The sequence below is a fragment of the Triticum dicoccoides genome, chromosome 3A (assembly GCF_002162155.2).
Source record: "Triticum dicoccoides isolate Atlit2015 ecotype Zavitan chromosome 3A, WEW_v2.0, whole genome shotgun sequence".
Lineage (NCBI taxonomy): Eukaryota > Viridiplantae > Streptophyta > Magnoliopsida > Poales > Poaceae > Triticum > Triticum dicoccoides.
Genome location: NC_041384.1, coordinates 506601390 through 506621133, shown reverse-complemented (window position 1 = coordinate 506621133; position 19744 = coordinate 506601390). Strand labels below are relative to the sequence as shown.

Here is a 19744-nt window from a genome sequence, read left to right as displayed (position 1 = left end):
CCACAATCCTGCCGCTGGCCTCGCGTTCCACCCTGTCGTCAAGCCATCGTGTCGGAGCTAGCATTCCCCTGCCCCCGAGCTCCACCCCGACATCCACCCGTCCTTGCGCTCCACCCCTTCCCCCAAGACCGAACCGCCGTCCTCGGGCCGCCCCCTCGACATCCAGCCGTCGTCCTTGCCAATCCCCGTTTCTGCTGCAGTCGGGGCCCCATCTCCTGGCTCCCGCTGCTGCCGCACCTGCTGTTGTCAGGGCTCCATCTTTGGGCTCTCGCTGCTGCCGGACCTGCTGAACGGGACCTGCTGCTGCTGGGGATCCATCCCCTTCGAGTTGCGCCCCTCTCGAAGCCAGCCGTCGCCGTGCCCTGAGGTAAGCATCAAATCATCCTGAGATTTCCTTATCTGTACGTGAGGATGTGTAAGAGCCGCAACCCTTATTTTCTAATGGTCTTTAAGTCAATTAGGCATACACTTGGAGTTTTTATATTGTGTACCATAAATTAATGTGACATTTTGATAAATTATTTAGAGTGTGTGATGGTTCTTTTTTTATGATGTGCAGTGTCATACAGGTGGATAGTTGTTCAACAAAATGATATCTGAACTTCAAGCTGGTACCATAAAAAAATATTTGCTTCGGTGTTCTGAAGTTTCTCGATGAAGTTAATATATTTGACCATTAGCGACACCCTTCACCATAAGGCATAGATGTACCAAATCTTCTCCTATAGCTTTATTGTCTTAACTGCTTGTAGAACTGTAATGCAAGTTAGTTTATTATTGAAGAAAAATTCATTTATTATGATACTGTCAGCTTGTGCTTAATTTTGTGATTGCTGAAGGTAAGGAAAAGAGATGGTGCAGAAGGAGCTTCAGCAGGCACGATGGTTCGACAACCACAATGTCGTAAGGCCATCCCCATTGCCCGGTAACACTATTTCAGGTTTGCCTCTCGCTCCCTACCCAGCCACTCTGTAGTGGATGTTATATTTTGGTTACTCCATGGACTGATTGGTTGCTGTTGTGGTTACTCCATGGACTAATATGACCTTCACCGAAACCATTACTTTTACAAAATTGCCTACCTTTGTTCTAGCATATTAAATTTTATCAGCATGCTCGAGTGCCTAAACATTGTTCTATCGGAACATTATTTTTGTTTCTGCTGTCATGATATGTGTGAAGTTTGCAATGACTAGAGATCTCACCAATGGTCATGGCTCCAAAACTTACATTTGTTCTATTCATATGCTTATCTTATTTTTTAGATAATGGAAGATGGTTCCTCAGCATCTGCATCGTTCCATGATTTATATTGCGTGGACTTTTTATTTCTTTGTGGCTTGATCTGGGATCCTACTTTGTTATACAAGCGCCTGCTAGTCAGTGCTTTGCCATTGTTTCTCCTGGGATCACTCTGCATATAAGAATATTTTTACATACTGCATTATGCTCTATCTACATTGTAATTTGACATGTCATCCTTGATAGTTACCTCTATCTGTCTCAAGCTTATATTGTAGAAATTATGTTTTTGTTAATTATAACTATATACTATTCTTTCACTGTTTCAGAAAAAACCAGAATATTATTTTTGGACTTTGTAGTTTTAGGTTATTTAGTGTAGACTTTGTAGTTTGTGGTTATTGGCAATTCTGTATTACTCTCTATCCCAAAATAAGTGTTCAACTTTGTAACAAAGTTGTACTAAAGTTGAGACACTTATTTGGGACGAAAGGAGTATTTAGGGAGTTGTGAATGCTATGCAATGTTGTGAATGTGTAGTATATTTATTATACATTTTTGTTGATTTTGTTTGAATAATTTCCTCTTGACTAGGATGAATGAGAAAATATCTTCATTTGGTTATATGTGCATTGCACATGCATGCTCGCTGGTTAGAGTAAAAAATAGATGCAAATAGTGTGATTAGATATAGTTGTCATAATTACAATGCCTGATGAGAAACAAATTACTAATTCATTTAGTCATGCCGACAATAGCCGAGAACCACGACTGCCAGCATGCAGCATGAGCAATGGGTATAGAATGGATGACTACCTCGCTGGGAAACATGGTTGCGCACGTGCAGCAGAAAACGAATGGGGGATGGAAAGGCTACCTCACCGGGAACAAGGGCCACGACTTGTAGTGGGCAACTACTAGGTACATTTTTTGTTTCAGTAGTAATTAGCTCACACGCTATTGCATAACAGTTTCTATAATGTAACTTGGCAAGGTTGGCTAGCCTATGTGTTAACACTAAATTGCTTGTGTATATATGTGTCATGGTTTCCTTTTGTATCCATGGTTATGTTGCTCGTAATCATGAAAATCTAGAGAGGTTGCGAAAGAGGTTGTCTTTTCTTCAATGAATGCTTATGTAATGGGCTATAAAATAAGCTACTAGGTTGTAGGAAATCTGTTTCAGATGGTCAATGCCTTCATTGTTGATAAAAGTGCAAGCACAGGAACATAGTTCTATATAGTACCATGTGATCCAATTATAACTTCTGTACAAACTATATTGTTAACTATGATATCATGAGGATTTATTGATCAAATATGTGTTAGTCCACATATGAGCTTTGAGCAACTTGAATTGACTCCAGTTTCTTGACAAATTTTTGTGAAAAAATTCAGGCATTTAGCCAGGTGCACATGGACGTGATGACTTTGCAGTGCTTATGGACCAACCAACCTGTAATCATGGGTCCTTATGTGTCTTCAAGATAATTTGATGTTTCGTCTATTTTGGAGCTTGCACTCTGTGCATGTGGATACATACTTGTTTGGTCTGGAGCTAGACCATCTAGCTGAAGTCTCTCGTACCAGTAAATAGTGCTCATCCTTTTGTGACTTGTGTGATCTGGAGCTAGACCATCTAGCTGAAGTCTCTCGTACCAGCAAATAGTGCTCATCCTTTTGTGACTTGTGTGTTCTGGAGCTAGACCATCTAGCTGAAGTCTCTCGTACCGGCAAATAGTGCTCATCCTTTTGTGACTTGTGTGTTCTGGGTGATTGTTAAGATGGTCAAAACTATGCTTTGTCAAGATTGTTGTGTTTGTCAACTTGCGTTCGGTGTATATGCATGTTTGTGAACATATTTTCATTTTTATACAGTATGTGTTCATCTTGAACCTGCTTATGGTTGTGAGGTTAATAATTGAATCTGCTTAGAGCTTGTATATATAGATAATTATATATATGCATATTGTTCTGGCTGCACGTCACTTTACCCGCAATTTATATGTCGGCAAAGGCAATATCTGTCAGTCTAGGTAGGGTATTTGTTGATAGACTATCTGTTGGCATAGGTATATGGTGTATGTGGCTAATAAAGTGTTGGCATAGGTAGGGTGTATGTGGACATGCTATCTATCGGCGTAGGTAGGGTGTATCTTGTCTGAAAAAGTGTCGGCGTAGGTAGGGTGTATGTGTACATAACATCTGTCGGCGTAGGTAGGGTGTATACCGACTGAAAAAGTGTCGGGAAGTAAACAACTGTCGGTAATAACTTTCCCCACAACAAGTCCTTCGGCATTGGTGTTAGCTACAACTTATATGTCGGCAAAGGTACCCTATGCTGACACATTGGTGTGTCACGGAAGCTCTACCATGGTGTAGTACTATTTTTTGAAGATGCCTTTGTTGGCTGTTATTCGAGTGCGCCTTCTTTCAAAATGGAGACGAAAAATACCACAACATGTCGGGTGCCATTTCATGAAAGCATGCCAAGTTTCACGAATTTCAGATGAGTTTTGGATTTACTAGAATATAAAAACAAAGTATCTCATCGTTTTGCCGGCAATCAACGGTGCCCTGGTGTTTGAAATTCATTCCCATTTCTTGTATGGGACCTAAGCATGCACCCTAGGACACATATTTGATTTTTCAACCAATTTATATGCATTAGAGCATGTGCATGTAGTTCAAATTTGAATTATGCACATAAATGCATTGAAAACTCACTTAATGCATAAAAATGTCCAAACAGACCCCAAAAATCCCAAAAATTTACACAACACTCCTGTTGTTCTATGTTGACACGAGAAATTTTTTGAAAGCAATAAGAGGCAATGGATATCGTTTCGTCCCCAAAGCTGGGACGTTCCCTACCAAAACCATCAAGCTTGTTGTGACAATCTCTGGTTTGTGAGAAGCATATCCCCAAACCTACCCCAAATGGGACAAAACATTTACCACGGCATGTTGATGCCGCTCCATGATAGAATACCAAGTTTCATAATTTCGGACGAGCTTTGGATTTACTACAATTTAAAAACCAGGTATCTCAATGTTTGCGGCCGAGTGAGGGTGGCAGGGTGTTTGACATTCATTCACATTTCTTGCAAAGAACCTAAGCATGCAACCAAGGACACCGATTTGATTTTCCAACCAATTTATATGCATTACAGCATGTGCATGTAGTTGAAATTTGAAATATGCACATAAATGCATTGAAAACTCAATTCATGCATAAACGTGTCCAAATGACCCTGAAAAATCCCAAAAATTGACACAACACTCCTGTTGTTTTATGATGACACGAGTAAAATTTTGAAAGCAAAAAGAGGCAATGGATATCGTTTCGTCCACAAAGGTGGGATGTTCCCTACCGAAACCATCAAGCTTGTTGTGAGAAGCATATCACCAACCAGCCCCAAATGGGGCAAAAAATTTACCATGACATGTTGATGTCGCTCGATGATAGCATGCAAAGTTTCATGAATTTCGGCCGAGCTTTGGATTTACTAGAATTTAAAAACCGAGTATCTTAATGTTTGCGGCTGAGTAACCATGGCAGGGTGTTTGACATTCATTCCCATTTCTTTCATAAGACCTAAGCATGCAACGAAGGGCATAAATTTGAATTTTCAACCAATTTATATGCATTAGAGCATGTGCATGTAGTTCAAATCTGAATTATGCATATAAATGCATTAAAAACTCAATTAATGCATAAAAATGTCCAAATGAGCCCCGAAAAATCACTAAAATTGACACAACACTCCTGTTGTTCTATGTTGACATGATAAAAAATTTGAAAGCAATAAGAGGAAATGGATATCGTTTCGTCCCCGAAGGTGGGACGTTCCCTACCGAAACCATCAAGCTTGTTGTGAGAAGCTCTGGTTTGTGAGAAGCATATCCCCAAACCAGCCCCAAATGGCACAAAAAATTTACCAGGGCATGTTGATGCCGCTCCATGATAGCATGCCAAGTTTCATGAATTTCGTACGAGCTTTGGATTTACTAGAATTTAAAAATAAGGTATCTCAATATTTGCGACCGAGTGACAGTGGCAGGGTGTTTGTCATCCATTCCCATTTCTTGCATGGGACCTAAGCATGCACCCAAGGACACATATTTGATTTTTCAACCAATTTATATGCATTAGAGCATGTGCATGTAGTTCAAATTTGAATTATGCACATAAATGCATTGAAAACTCAAGTAATGCATAAAAATGTCCAAACAAACCCCGAAAAATCCCAAAAATTGACACAACACTCCTTTTGGTTTACGTCGACACGAGAAAGTTTTTGAACGGAATAAGAGGCAATGGATATCGTTTCATCCCCAAAGGTGGGACGTTCCCTACCGAAACCATCAGGCTTGTTGTGAGAAGCTCTGGTTTGTGAGAAGCATATCCCCAAACCTGCCCCAAATGGGACAAAAAATTGACCACAACATGTTGATGCCGCTCCATGATAGCATGCCAAGTTTCATGAATTTTAGATGAGCTTTGGATTTAGTAGAATTTAAAAACCAAGTATCTCAATGTTTATGGCCGAGTGACCGTGGCAGGGTGTTTGACATTCATTCCCATTTCTTTCATAAGACCTAAGCATGCAACCAAGGGCACAAATTTGAATTTTCAACCAATTTATATGCATTAGAGCATGTGCATGTAGTTTAAATTTGAATTATGCACATAAATGCATTGAAAACTCAATTAATGCATAAAAATGTCCAAACAAACCCCGAAAAATCCCAAAAATTGATACAACACTCCTGTTGTTCTATGTTGACACGAGAACATTTTTGAAAGCAATAAGAGGCAATGGATATTGTTTGGTCCCCAAAGGTGGGACATTCTCTATGTAAACTATCAGGCTTGTTGTGGGAAGCTCTGCTTTGTGAGAAGCATATCCCCAAACCTGCCCTAAATGGGATAAAAAATTTACCACGGCATGTTGATGCCGCTCCATGATAGCATGCCAAGTTTCATGAATTTCAGACGAGCTTTGGATTTACTAGAATTTAAAAACCACATATCTCAATGTTTGTGGCCGAGTGACCGTGGAAGGGTGTTTGGCATTCATTCCCATTTCTTGCATGGGACCTTGTCGGATCACGGGTTCCGGCAGACCCTTAAGGTTAGAACACTAGTGTGCGCGCGGAGATCACGCCTTCTACCTCCCCGTCTTGCAAAGATCTAAACTACTGAAAGAACTGCACAAGAGACACAAGATTTATACTGGTTCGGGCCACCGTCGTGGTGTAATACCCTACTCCAGTGTGTGGTTGGTGGATTGCCTCTTGGGGCTGATGATGATGAACAATACAAGGAAGAACAGCCTCACGAGGGTCTGTCCTTGGCTGGGGTGATGAACTGCTAGGAGGAGTTCAGCCACCTTTCTCTCTCTCTCTCACTCTGCTTCCTACCGATCGAACCGACCTCCCCTGCTATGTGGGCGGCTGGTCCTATTTATAGAGGCCCTGGTTCTCTTCCCAAATATTGAGCGGGAAGGAAGCCAACAATGGCGGGCTAATTTGAAGGGGGACAGCAAGTACCAACTATCCTGACAAAAGCAGTCGTCGCCTGCGCAAAGCTTTGGTGATGACGCCGTCTTGGGCTCCACGGTGACCTCCGTCTTGAAGTCCTCCTTGTCTTGGTCTTGTTGCACCGAAATGGCAACCTTTGCCTGATGCCTTGGTACTCCGCGGCTGCACTTGCCCCCTTTGCACCAAAGAGGAAAGAAGGAAGCTGCGCGCGCTGGCACCCCGAGTCGTCACGGCTTGCGTCATGGGCACCTCGCGAGGTACCCTGCCTTGATCTCTCCGCCTCCTCGCGAGCCAGCCTGATGAGGCTGCGCCTGAGGATGCGCCGTGTCGTCCGCCCCGCGTGGCTTGGCCCCTCGCGAGGGTCTTGAGCCTTGTGTTGATGAAGATGGGCCGCGCTGGGCCCCCATTTGAGCCATGCCCCAGGCCGCAGGCAGGCAAATCTGGGGACCCCCATTCCCAGAACACCGACAGTATCCCCCGGGCCCAAGGCGCGCATGGACTTGGCCGTGTCGAGAGGCGAAAGGGCAAGGGCGAAGCGCCGCGGGCCCTAACAGCCTGCGGCCTTGGGCGCCGCGTGGCGGTCGATGGGACGTGGGCGGCACTGTTCCCCCCACGCCTCCTTATTATGTGCCCTGCTAGGCGGACTTGCAGTTTCACACAGCCGCTCCCCTTCCCGTTGCTCGAGCATCCCCTGCTCTTCCTTCCTTCGACGCCTGCTCCCGCCTCTAATCCAAACTCGAATCTTCCCCCTCCTTCCCATCGCCATGACTCCGACGAGGAAGGAGAGAGGGGAGAAACCCATGCCTTCGTCTTGTGCGCCGCCATCGGTGGCCCCCGTCGTCGGCCAGTCGGTCGTACTCAACCAAGAGTGCCTGGGCAGGGACAGCTTGGCTCTGGCCACCGTCTCCAACGAGTGCGGGAGGACGATGGCCTGGCCCGCGTCCCACTTCTCCATTGACAGGATAGCAACCGAGGTCCCATGTTTTACCGACGCCTTGTGGGCGGGTCTGGTCCCCCCTTCTCCGATTTCTTCAATGCCGTGCTCTCCTATTATCAGATCCACTTGATGCATCCTGAGTCCATCACCCTCCTTTCGGTCTTCGCCTTCGTTTGTGAAGCCATGGTGGGCATCCCTCCTTCGGTTGCCTTGTTGCGCCACTTCTTCTCGCTGCGTCTTGTCGACCCCTCCCAACGCTGGGCGTGCGCGAGCTTTGCTGCCGAGCCTGAGACCGAGGCCTCTGGGATTGACTTCAAACTCCCCAGCCCGCGGTTGGGTTCCGCGAGCGGTGGTTGTATGTGGACGCAGGGGTGCCCAGCCCCCTGCTATCGGAGCCGACCTCGCCTGCTGTCCCCAATTCGGGTTGGGGCCAGGAGACGCTCAAGAACCCCCGGCTCGTCTTCGTCTGGACCCGCTTCACGCTCCTGAGGAAGCTCGGCGTGACAGCGCCCAAAGTGGTGAAGGAGTTTCTGTTGTGCCGTGTCGCTCCCCTGCAACGCCACTCTCGCCGGATGTGGGCCTTCCATGGGCGCGAGGATAACATGAGGCTCCAGGAAGAAGACCTGGCTCCTGCGGTGCTGAAGTCGACGCTCTTGACTTTGGTCGGGGACCCCAACCCCGGCAACGTCTGGCAGGGAGGGGCCTTGCTGTATCTCTGCCAGAGCAGGGCCGACTTCGTGAAGAAGATGTCCGTCTTTGATGAGTGGGGGCTGCGCCCCGCCGGCCTCCAAGGACCTCGCGAGAATCCAATGGTGGTGACTGATCTCCCAATCGGCCAAGGCGACTCCTCCTCAAGTGGCGGAGCAGGGAGGCAGGAGGCGCCTGAGGCCGAGGGGGCTCCTGATGAGGTGGTAGCGCCGGGTGACGTTCGCGAGGGGACAGCTCCTGAGGGCCGTGCCGCTGCGGCTGAAGGTGGCAAGCAGCCACTCCCAGCGCCCGGGGCTAAGGCCTTGGAGGCCCCAGCCGCGTCTTCTGGCGAGGTAATGGAAGGCATGCGCCAGGCAGGCGCCCCTGAAGCGGACCGCTCTGGTGCTCCGTCCTCGCGGCAGGTCGATCCTTGCGCTCTTCTCTGGGCCGCTTCCGCGTGGACTTTGAGGCCCTCCGGAGGAAGAGGGAGGCCCTGGGTGATGACTTCCCTTGTCGCGAGCTAAAGCGCAGGAAGTACTTCGCCACTGACGAGTAAGTCTTCTTCCTCTCTGGCTCCTGATCCTCTTGTTGCTTTCACTCTTGCTTCGCAGGCCCCTTCCGGCCGAGCTCGCGGAAGTAGCAGAGGTGTCGCCTCCTTCGGCTTCGCCCCCTCTACCAACCTCAAATGCTCCGAGAAGCTCTGCCCTTGTGGTGAGGGCGTCTGAAGGGGTGGACCATCCCGAGGTGCACCGCAGCCCTTCATTCCCCGCGATTTTCCTTCGTGGGCCCTCTCGGGGAATAGCCAGTCTGCCGTGGGCTTCTCGTCTGGTCGTGGACTGCGACTGGTTGAGGCGCCTCCTGCGCCCTTCATCTGGGGACGGGCTGGCTCCAGGCCGGGCTTCTGATGCGGCACGCCCGACCGTCGCGAGGGCGCTAGCCCCCAGCCCCCTGCACAGAGCGGGAGCGATGGACCACGGTCCTTGGCGCTCGCTTGGGGCAGACGATGGTGTGGAAGAGGTGCTTGAGCGTGCCCGGGAGCGCCGCGCTCGCCGCCAGGGTTCCTTCGAAGGGCGACTGACATGGTGAGCTTGCTTGGGGAGGAGCTTGCTGACGAAGAGACGCGCCTGGAGGCTGAGGGCCTGCGCCTGGCTGCAGGGAGGTGCGAGCTGGAGGCCGCCATTGTCCTCGCGCGCCGTCAGCGCGACCTCGACGACGAAGAGGCGAAGGCGTCGCTGGAGGCCTCTCGAGTGGCCCGATCCCAAGCCACCGAGGAGGCCCGGAGAGCTAACCAATGGCGGGAGGCGGCGGAGGAGCAGGCTCGCAAGCTCCTGGCCCGGTGCCACTCACTGGAGGAGCAAGTGGAGCTGCGCGAGCTGGCCCTTGCGTCGATGCGGGTGGCCTCCGGCGACCCAGCCGAGCTCCAGAGGCGCGAAGAAGTGTTGACGCTGGAAGCCGCTGAACGCACTCATGAATACGAGCAGCTGGAGATGAGGGAGCGCTTAGTGACGCAGGCGGAAGACGATGTCGCCGTGCGGGAAGCGCGTGTCCTGGAGGAGGTTTGTCATCGGGTGGCGACGGCGCGCCAAGGCCTCGAGCGTGAGTTCGAGGGGAAGCTGGGGATGATCCGGGTCGAAGCCGAGGGCAGAACCGCAGCCCTGAGGGGCCAACGGGACGAGGCGATGCGGCGGGTCGATGCCTCCCGGGCCGCCCTTGAGGCAGCGCAAAAGGAGTTGGCCGCCTCCCAGGTCGAGGTGCTCCGTCTTCGCCAGCGGATGGGGGAGGCTGAGGCTGTTGAGCGTCAGAATGCCGACGAAATATGCCAGCGGCGTGTCCTGGAGCACGCACACGGCCCCATGCTCATCACGCTCAGGGAGAGGGCCAACGCGGCTTTGGGCAACATCTGTGAGGCAGCTGTCGGCGAGCCGCACACGATCAACTATGCTCGCAACCTGCAGTTCTTCACCGCTGTGGTAACGCAGCTGGAGGCACGGTCGGCCAGGGCTGACAGGTTGGTGGAGGAGAGGAGCCGCGCCCTGCTCAGGCGCGCCTTTTCCCGTGTCTTCAGCCATCTCCAGGACATGGATCCCCACTTCGACTTTGATGCCGCCATCACCCCAGTTCCCCAGGCCGTCCGAGGCGACCTGGCGGATTGGGTGGAGAACAACATGGATGCTCTCGTCCGAGCCTTCACTTCGGATGACGACGACGTGATCGTGGCTACCGACGAGAGCGGTGTGGTGGATGGCCCCGACGCCGCTGGTGGTGACGCAGACAACAAGGGCAAGTTTAGTGATGCCAGCGACAGCTCGGGAGGCGCCCCCGAGGATGCGTTGGGGGATTTGTCAGACTAACCATGTACTACTCCTGTCTTTTTACCCTGCATGAATAGAACTCAGGTGTTTGGCCTGATGGTCGTGAGAGCATTTTGGGAGGGGAAGCCCCTCATGTAAAAACTTGTGTCCATCATATCAGTAGTAGTCAAATTGCGTGTGTGCCTGACGGCGGGCTGGTTTACCTTTGCTCCACGCTGGCTCCGAGGCGGCCCTCAGGAGGGCGCGACGCCTTGGGTGCTCTCTAGTTGGGTCCTCAGGATGTGAGATCATTGCTGATGAGAAACTTCACAGGCGTTGGCCTCCTTCACAGGCTCTGGGCCTTCTCCCGAGCGGGAGCTTCACGGGCACTCGCCCTGCTTCACAGGCTCTGGGCCTTTTCCAGAACGCGAGAGCTTCACAGGCACTCGCCTTGCTTCACAGGCTCTGGGCCTTTTCCAGAACGCGAGAGCTTCACAGGCACTCGCCTTGCTTCACAGGCTCTGGGCCTTTTCCAGAACGCGAGAGCTTCATAGGCACTCGCCTTGCTTCACAGGCTCCGGGCCTTTTCCAGAACGCGAGAGCTTCATAGGCACTCACCTTGCTTCAGAGGCTCTGGGCCTTTTCCAGAACGCGAGAGCTTCACAGGCACTCGCCTTGCTACACAGGCTCTGGGCCTTTTCCAGAACGCGAGAGCTTCACAGGCACTCGCCTTGCTTCACAGGCTCTGGGCCTTTTCCAGAACGCGAGAGCTTCACAGGCACTCGCCTTGCTTCACAGGCTCTGGGCTTTTTCTAGAACGGGGCAACCTCTGCAGGCGCCCGAAGATCTTTCCGAGAGGGAGCAACAGCAGCAATCTAGGTTGCGCGTGAGCCAGGCCTGACCGGGCTCGCGAGGGGCTCGCGAGGGGAAGCAGCTGTGGCGAAGCGGTAACCAGAACGCGAGAAATGGCACGAGCGAGAATAAGCACCCCTTCCCCGAACACACGCAAATCTCAAATTCGAATCCAACTTAAATCCAGCAAGGGAAAAGCTACAGCCAAAGGGAAAGGCAACGAAAAGCAGACAAAAGGCCGCGTCCGGCACCTAATCTAGTCTTGGACATCTTCTCACCAGCGCGGAGCTAAGTGCTGTCCACTGGGCGTGGGAGGGAGCCCCAGGGCCTGAGGCCGGCACCCTTGAGACTCCGGGGTGTGTACAGCCCCACTCATTATTACGTGAGAGTGTCACGGGGCGGCGAGATTCACAGGCACTGGGCCTTCTTCACAGGTACTGGACTTGCTTCATATCGCCAAACGAGGGCCCCGCCTTGCGCCACACTCTAGTGCCATCAGCAACGACCGGAACCCAGGACGCCGCCTGATGGGGTAGAGCGGTCGCCAGCGGTTCCCCCGACGACCACGGGTCTTCTGCCAGGGGCAGGCCCTGAGGCACCTCCCCAGCAGAGGGCCTATCTCCTGAGAATGCCTTGCTCCGAACACCGCGGTGGTGATGTCGGATCCCGACCCCTCTCCTGCAGCCCCCTGCGCCCTCCTCCCGAGGGGCAGGAAGACTGTGGGAGCGGGGCAGCTGCTTGCCGCGGCGACCTGCCCCTCCTGTGATCCATGGTTAGCGTATACCTGCCCCTGAAGAGTTAGCGGTGCCCGATAATCGTTGCCTCCAGCGTGTCCAGCGGGTTCGTCCCGGGGCTCCTGGAAGGGCTCAGCTTCCATTGCCTCGTCCCCCCAGCTTGGGCCGAGGAGCGAGCCTTGTCCGTTCTCGTGAGGGTGTCCTTGGTCCATCATGAGGGGCACGTATTCCTCCGTCGCCGTCATCCCGAGTGCCACGCCATGATGCCCCGCATGCCACGCGGTCCCATCTGTCATGCCTACTGTGGGGTGGCAGCGCGGCCGCCCTCCGGGGCCGTGGGTCACGCCGAGTCCTTCGCCTTCGCGGGCCGGGGGCGGGGGCAGCGCCGCCGTCGGTCCGGTGCTGACAGCTTCGCTGGCGTCGGAGTAGCCTTGGAGTCCGCGGGCGCGTGCGGAGCCCCCGCGCGGGTCGCCCTGGGCTTGAGATGGGAGCTGGGTGGAGAAGGGGTGAGCCCCCGAGGCGGCGAAGCCCAGGAGCTCCACCACTCGCTCCAGCAGCACGTCGTGGCCGCCCTCCAGCAGTCTGCACCGCAGCAGCTCTCGGGCCACCATGAGCACGGCCCTCGAGTTCGCCTGCTCCCGGCGGGTGTAGGGTGTCGTGGTCGCGGCGTGACTGGAAGCCCTTGCTGCCGACCATGCCTACCGCGGCGTAAGAGGTGCCGAAGTCTGTTCGTGTCGCCCGCGGCCCGTAGCGCCCTGCGGACCGCGAGCTGCCTGGGGCGCGGGGTGGCCTGACGCGAGCGGTTCCGCGCGGTTGGGCCGCGCAGCCCACGGGTCAGGGTTGCCCTCCTGGTCGCCGGGCTTGGTGATGACGACACGACGGGGCGTGGAGTGGTGGAAGACGAATTCCGGCGCACCACTACCTGGCGCGCCAAATGTCGGATCACGGGTTCCAGCAGACCCTTAAGGTTCGAACACTAGGGTGCGCGCGGAGATCACGCCTTCTACCTCCGTCTCACAAAGATCTAAACTACTGAAAGAACTGCACAAGAGACACAAGATTTATACTGGTTCGGGCCACTGTCGTGGTGTAATACCCTACTCCAGTGTGTGGTTGGTGGATTGCCTCTTGGGTCTGATGATGATGAACAATACAAGGAAGAACAGCCTCGCGAGGGTCTGTCCTTGGCTGGGGTGATGAACTGCTAGAAGGAGTTCAGCCACCTTTCTCTCTCTCTCTCTCACTCTGCTTCCTACCGATCGAACCGACCTCCCCTGCTATGTGGGCGGCTGGTCCTATTTATAGAGGCCCTGGTCCTCTTCCCAAATAATGAGCAGGAAGGGAGCCAACAATGGCGGGCTAATTTGAAGGGGGACAGCAAGTACCAACTATCCTGACAAAAGCAGTCTTCGCCTGCGCAAAGCTCTGGTGATGACGCCGTCTTGGGCTCCACGGTGACCTCCATCTCGTAGTCCTCCTGGTCTTGGTCTCGTTGCACCGAAATGGCAACCTTTGCCTGATGCCTCGGTACTCCGCGGCTGCACTTGCCCCCTTTGCACCAAAGAGGAAAGAAGGACGCTGCGCGCGTGGCGCCCGCCTGGCGCCCCGAGTCGTCACGGTTTGCGTCATGGGCACCTCGCGAGGTATCCTGCCTTGATCTCTCCGCCTCCTCGTGAGCTAGCCTGATGAGGCTGCGCCTGAGGATGCGCCGTGTCGTCCGCCCCGCGAGGCTTGGCCCCTCGCGAGGGTCTTGAGCCTTGTGTTGATGAAGATGGGCCGCGCTGGGCCCCCATTTGAGCCACGCCGCAGGCCGCAGGCAGGCAAATCTGGGGACCCCCATTCCCAGAACACCGACAGACCTAAGCATGCAACCAAGGGCATAAATTTGAATTTTCAACCAATTTATATGCATTACAGCTTGTGCATGTAGTTCAAATTTGAATTATGCACATAAATACATTGAAAACTCAATTAATGCATAAAATGTCCAAACGAACCCCAAAAAATACCAAATATTGACACAACACTCCTGTTGTTCTATGTTGACATGAGAAAAAATTTGAAAGCAATAAGAGGCAATGGATATCGTTTCGTACCCAAAGGTGGGACATTCCTTACTAAAACCATCACACTTGTTGTGAGAATCTCTGGTTTGTGAGAAGCATATCCCCAAACCGGCCCCAAATGGGACGAAAAGTTTACCACGGCATGTTGATGCCTCTCCATGATAGCATGCCAAGTTTCATGAATTTCATACGAGTTTTGGATTTACTCGAATTAAGAAAACACGTATCTCAAGGTTTGCAGCCGAGTGACGATGGCAGGGTGTTTGACATTCATTCCCATTTCTTGTATGTGACCTAAGCAGGCAACCAAGGACACAGATTTGAATTTTCAACTAATTTATATGCATTAGAGCATGTGCCTGTAGTTCAAATTTGAATTATGCACATGAATGCATAGAAAACTCAGTTAATATATAAAAATGTCCAAGCAAACCCCGAAAAATCCAAAAAAATTGACAAAACACTCCTGTTGTTCTATGTTGACAATAGGAAAAAATTGGAAACCAAGAAGAGGCAATGGATATCATTTCGTCCAGAAAGGTGAAACATTCCCTACCGAAACCATCACACTTGTTGTGAGAAGGTCTGGTTTATGAGAAGCTTATACCCAAACTTGCCCCTAATGGGACAAAAATTTACCACGGCATGTTGATGCCGCTACATGATAGCATGCCAAGTTTCATGAATTTCGGACGAATTTTGGATTTACAAGAATTACAAAAGCAAGTAGGTCGACATTTGCTGGAGAGCCGCGGTGCTGTGTTGTTCGAATTTCATCCCCATTTCTTGCATGGGACATAAGCATAAACCCATGGACACATATATGATTTTACCACCCATGTTGGTGCACCGGAGCATGTGCATTTAGTTTAATCTTGAATTGTGCACCTGAAATGGCTAGAAAACCAATTTAATGTATAAAATTTTCAAACGAACCCTGTATAATTTTAATTCTTTTACGACACACATATAGTTGCAAGTTCACTGCAGATAAAAGTTCTAGCAATTCAAACACCGTCCATTGGCGCTGTGACCCCATTATGTAATTCAAATGAAGACGAAAAGTCAAGTAGATTGCACACAGTTTATTATCACCAACCGTGTGAGATGCAGCACAAAATATCCTGGAGCACCATGAATATATAGTACGCCTATGGCTTATGCGAGAAGGTGCATCAGCTACAGTCCACAGCCAGCGTCTCAAGCACACTAGCTCGCTCCCCAAATAGTATTTCACTGTTCAATCATTACCGGTGAAAGATGGGTGATACGTCTCCATCGTATCTAATTTTCCAAACACTTTTGACCTTGTTTAGGACTCTAACTTGCATGATTCGAATGGAACTAACCCGGACTGACGATGTTTTCAGTAGAATTGCCATGGTGTTATTTTGTGCACAAATAAAAATACTGACGAAAGAATCTACGTCAGGGGGCCTACACCCTGTCGACAAGGGTGGGGGCGCGCCCCCTACCTCGTGGGCCCCCTGATGCTCCACCAACCTCAACTCCAACTCTATATATTCACGTTTGGGGAAAAAATGAGAGAGAAGGATTAATCACGTTTTATGATACGGAGCCGCCACGAAGCCCTAATCTCTCTCAGGAGGGCTGATCTGGAGTCCATTTGGGGCTCCGGAGATGGGAATCCGTCGCCATCATCATCATCAACCTTCCTCCATCACCAATTTCAAGATGCTCACCACCATGCGTGAGTAATTCCATCATAGGCTTGCTGGACAGTGATGGGTTGGATGAGATTTACCATGTAATCGAGTTAGTTTTGTTAGGGTTTGATCCCTAGTATCCATTATGTTCTGAGACTGATGTTTCTATGACTTTGCTATGCTTAATCCTTGTCACTAGGGCCCGAGTGCCATGATTTCAGATCTGAACCTATTATGTTTTCATGAATATATGTGAGTTCTTGATCCTATCCTGCAAGTGTATAGTCACTGATTATGTGTTATGATCCGTTAACCCCGAAGTGACAATAATCGGGATACTTACCAGTGATGACCGTAGTTTGAGAAGTTCATGTATTCACTAAGTGTTAATGCTTTGGTCCGGTAATCTATTAAAAGGAGGCCTTAATATCCCTTAGTTTCCAATAGGACCCCGCTGCCACGGGAGGGTAGGACAAAAGATGGCATGCAAGTTCTTTTCCATAAGCACGTATGACTATATTCATAATACATGCCTACATTACATTGATGAACTGGTGTTAGTTATGTGTCACCATATGTTATAACTGTTGCATGAGGAATCGCATCTGACATAATTATCCATCATTGATCCAATGCCTATGAGCTTTTCACATATTGATCGTTACTTAGTTACTTTTTCGTTGCCACTATTACAATCACTACAAAACGAATACTGTTACTTTTGCCACTGCTACCGTTACTTCCATATTACTTTGCTACTAAATACTTTGCTACAGATATTAAGTCTTTCAGGTGCAGTTGAATTAACAACTCAACTATTAATACTGTAGAATATTCTTTGTCTCCCCTTATGTCGAATCAACAAACTTGGGTTGAATACTCTACCCTCGAAAACTGTTGCGATCCCCTATTCTTGTGGGTTATCAAGACTATTTTCTGGCGCCATTGCCGGGGAGCATAGCTCTGTTCTTTGAGTCACTTGGGATTTATATCAGTTGATCACTATGAGGAACTTGAAAGATGAAAGAACCAAGATTTTTCCCTCAACTACGAGGGGAGGTAAGGAACTGCCATCTAGCTCTGCACTTGATTCACCTTCTGTTTTGAGTAAACTTGCGGCACCTACTCCTGCTACTTATTCTGATATGTCTCATGTTATTGATGATGCCACTTCTGCTTTGCATGATGCTTATGATGAAACTACTTCTATGCTTGATAATACTATGCCATTAGTTGAATTTCTTGATGAACAACTTGCTAGGGTTAGAGAGAATGAAATTATTGAAACTGATAATATTGATGAAAGTGATGATGAAGATTCTCCCCCTAAATATGAATTGCCTGTTGTGCCCGAGGGTTATGTTACGGATGAATAAAATGCTAGAGACTTTTTAGCTTGCAATGATAGATATGATCTTAAGAAACTATTAGCTAAGCTGAAAGAAAAATCTTTGAATGCTAGAATGTAATATGACCCTGCTTTTGCTACTTAACCTATCTGTATCTTCGATAAGGATTATGATTTCTCTGTCGATCCTGAGTTAATTACTTTGGTTGAATCTGATCCTTTTTATGGCTATGAATCTAAAACTGTTGTGGCACATCTTACTAACTTAAATGATATAGCCACCCTGTTCACTAATGATGAAAAAACTCGTTATTACTTTATCCTTAAGTTTTATCCGTTCTCATTAAAGGGTGATGCTAAAATATGGTTCAATTCTCTTGATCCTGGTTGTGTGCGTAGTCCCCGGGATATGATTTATTACTTCTCTACTAAATATTTCCCCGCTCATAAGAAATAAGCTGCCTTAAGGGAAATATATAATTTTGTGCAAATTAAAGAAGAGAGTCTCCCACAAGATTGGGAGAGGCTTCTCCGATTACTTAATGCATTGCCTGATCATCCTCTCAAGAAAAATGAAATACTTGATATCTTTTATAATGGACTAGCCGATGCTTCCACGGACCTCCTGGATAGTTGTGCTGGTTGTGTTTTTAGGGAAAGAACTGTTGATCAAGCTGAATTGCTATTGAATAATATGTTGAGTAATGATAATGATTGGACACTTCCTGAACCAACTCCTAATCCAACTCCGAAGAAAAGTGGTATTCTATTTGTCAGTCCTAAAGATATGCAAGAGGCAAAGAAATCTATGAAAGAAAAATGTATTAAAGCTGAAGATGTTAAGAATTTTCTACCAATTGAAGAAATACATGGTCTTGATAACCCGACACAGGTAGTAAAGGTAAATTCTCTCTGTAGATTTGATGAAGGTGATATTCCTCATTATAAGTCTGCTAGCCAATGCTTAGATGAGTTTGATAATTTTATTGCTAAACAAGAAAACTTCAATGCTTATGTTGGTAGACAATTGAAATGTAATGCTTATATGAGCGAACACTTGAGTGATTATATGTCTAGAGTTAATGGTGAGCTTAAACTTATTAGTAAACATGCTTCTATGGTTACCACTCAAGTAGAACAGGTGCTTAAAGGTCAAAATGAGTTACTCAATAAATTAAATAATAACAACAATGATAATGATGTTAGAGTTGTGACTAGAGGGGGTAAAATGACTCGGGCACCTTTGTATCCTGAGGGCCACCCTAAGAGAATTGAGCAAGATTATCAGAGAACTAATGTTGATGCACCCAGTTCTTCTAAGAAGAAGAAAAAGAAAAATGATAGGACTTTTGTCAGATTTCGGGTTCCGTCAAAACCCTTGAGGTTCGAACACTAGGGTGCGCACGAAGATCTCTCCCCCTCTCTAGCTCGCACACTCGACGATCTCACAGCCTAGCTCGACGAACCCAAAGAACACGAGACACAAGATTTATACTGGTTCGGGCCACCGTTGTGGCGTAATACCCTACTCCAGTGTGGTCTGGTGGATTGCCTCTTGGGGTGAGGATGAACTGTTACAAGGGAAGAACAGCCTCCCGATGAGAGGTGTTTTTGTGCTTGCTGAGCTGATGTGGTTTCCTTGGTGGAATGGATCCAGTCCAAGATCAGATGAGCTGAGATCCGAATCCCCTCCCTATGGTGGTGGCTAATCCTATTTATAGAGGCCCTGGTCCTCTTCCCAAATATTGAGCGGGAAGGGATCCCACAACGGCCAAATCCGAAGGGAGACAACTAGTACAAGTTATCCTGACAAAATTAGTCTTTGCCTGCCAAAGGCTCTGGTGGTGACATCGTCTTGGGCTCCAATGTGACCTCCTTCATGCTGTCCTGCTGGTCTTGGTCTTGTGCACCGATATGGAAACCTTTGCCTGATGCATCGAGACTCCTCGCCTGCGCTTGCCCCTTTAGCACCAAAGAGGAAACGAGGACACTGCGCGCGCTGGCGCCCGCCTGGCTCCAGTCGTCACGGCTTGCATCACACAAACCTCGCGAGGTGTCCCTTGACTTGTTCTCTCCGCCCCTCGCGAGCCAGCCTGGTGAGGCCGCCCCTAAGGAGGTCTTGCGTCGTCCGCCTCGTGAGGCTTGGCCCCTCGCGAGGGTCTTGAGTGTTTGCTGGTGAAGATGGGTCGTACAGGGCCGCTGGTGACGCCATGCCGCGGGCCGCAGGCAGGCAAGTCTACGGACCCTCGTTTCCAGAACACCGACAGTAGCCCCCGGGCACACGGCACACTCAGGCTTGGCTTCGAGTCGAAGTCGAAGGGCAAGTGCGGAGCGTCACGGGCCCCAACAGCCTGCGGCCACGGTTGGTGCATG

At 49.6% G+C, this 19744-nt stretch overlaps 1 long non-coding RNA gene across 2 annotated transcripts; it reads left to right on the top strand.

Annotated features, from left to right (window-relative positions):
- Positions 1–9: 9 nt before the first annotated feature.
- On the top strand, positions 10–3137 carry LOC119268829. 2 transcript variants are annotated; one of them, XR_005133326.1, is made up of 5 exons: positions 10–367; positions 560–707; positions 840–940; positions 2001–2163; positions 2641–3137. It is a non-coding gene; the product is annotated as an uncharacterized LOC119268829 (long non-coding RNA). The 2 variants fall into 2 exon arrangements; XR_005133325.1 differs by having other exon boundaries at positions 560–940.
- The last annotated feature ends 16607 nt before the right edge of the window (positions 3138–19744 follow it).